Genomic DNA, 1,987 nt, shown 5'->3' with positions numbered 1-1,987 from the left:
ATGAGGAATGTGTTCTTAATTAGGTAGAGAGGATTATTGGTGACCAAACTAATTTCTTTACAATATGAACTACTTCCCTCTGGTAGAAGATATAGAATCCCAATGTGTAAGTTAAATCGATATAAGAATTCCTTTGTACCTGTATCGGTGCCGTTGTATAACACGAGTTCATCTTGATTTTATTTTGAGTTCATTTAATTTTTTTTTTAAATCATTGTTCTTATTGATATTATTTGTTTATTTTATGTCTGCAGCAACATGTAGTCCATTACAATTTTCCTCTTGAGGACAAGTATACTACTACTACTACTACTACTACTACTACTACTAAAATACTATGCAGAATTAATGTACCGGTAAATATAAATATTACAAAATATTAGACAAAAGCTTGTATTTAATATTTAATACATTTTTTAAGGTTTTAAGGATGCTTATTTTTTTCTGGAAAACAAGATAAAATACTGATTAAAAACTGATTCGATTTTTTTCTTTGGGTCTGATATTCGCCTTGTAATAAAAAAAAAATCACTCCACTTTGCCCATTTTAACCAGCACTGCAATTGCGCTGCAGATTATTATGATCAGCATGTTATTTCAATTCTAATATGAAACTGTGTCATAATTCATTATTCTTTGTGTCAGGACGTGATCTGTATGCACAATGTGATGGTATCTGGAGTGTTTTTGGCATTTGAGGTATAAACTTAGCATTTGGCTTGCATTCTCAGCTAACTGCTCTGGTAATTATTTGTACACAGTATGTATATTTTCCTGACACTATGTTCTGCCATGCAAGAACCACTTGGTGTTCGTTGTTTATCCCAGTGAAAAGCATTTCAGTCTCTGTTTACACCAGGGGTTCTCTAGAAAAGCTTCCCATGTACTCTAGCAACACTGTGCATTAAATATAGTCATTTAAATATTTGTAAAATGTAGACAACTCGAGCAAAAAATATAGAGCTTATTTGACACTACTTATCCACTAGTATTCACCAGAGTACCCCTGATAATTGTATAATCAGACTGAAACCTCTATAGTCAGACCTATACTGAAAGAGCAAACTCAGGTAAATTACACAAACCAAGATGAGAGATGACGGTTTGGATACATGTTTGTGAAAAAGCTGACCTTTTGAGTGAAGGTGGGCACTTGCCAGCAGTACTTTCAAAGCTTTTTAAAGAAAAAACAAAAATAAGATGAATTCACTTTACAAGACTCTGTCACGGAATGCCAGGAGAGACGAGGTAAGATCCAAGTGCAGTTTTATTAACATATAACTAAACAGAACAGAACAAAAACGTGGCAAAAGGTAATCCAAAACATAGGGACCAGAGAACACGAAGCAACTAGACAACAAGAACTCAGAAGACAATATAATCAAGACGCAAATGACAAACAGAGTGAGCATGGTATATATAGCTGGGATAATGAGTAAATGATAAACAGGTGCTACTGATCAGAACAGAATTAACGAGCAGGGGACTATGGGAAATGGAGTTTAACACATACAACATAGAAACAGGAAGAGCGCCCTCAAGTGGCCAGTCCAGGGCACCACAACCAAACACTGTGACATTACCCCCCCCTCTACGGAGCGGATACCAGACGCTCCATCAGAACACAAAAGTTCAGGAGGGAGGTGGAATAGAGGCGGACCAGGGGGAGGGATCGCGGGCCAGGACCAAACAACGGAAGAGGACCAGGGAACAGAGATAGACTAAGGCATGAGCACAGAACCGGCAGGGTGAAAGGCCAAGGCGGGACCGGCAGGATGGACCAGCAAGACCCCAACCACACAGGACTCCCAGCAGATGGCCAGGATGGAGCCAGAGGAGTGAGCCAGTGAGGCTCCTGCCATACCACAACCCAGGCGGGCAACCAGGATGGAGCCAGAATCCTGTCAGGCCACATTGGTGGGACCGAAATCCCTCTCAGCAACTCAGGAGTACCTGAAAACAAGAGCAGAGAGAGTTTAGTCTCAGC

The sequence above is a fragment of the Sinocyclocheilus grahami genome, unplaced genomic scaffold, assembly GCF_001515645.1.
Source record: "Sinocyclocheilus grahami isolate Dianchi unplaced genomic scaffold, SAMN03320097.WGS_v1.1 scaffold667.1, whole genome shotgun sequence".
Classification (NCBI taxonomy): Eukaryota; Metazoa; Chordata; class Actinopteri; order Cypriniformes; family Cyprinidae; genus Sinocyclocheilus; species Sinocyclocheilus grahami.
The sequence above is the reverse complement of the archived record's forward strand: the minus strand, read 5'-3'. Positions refer to the sequence as shown.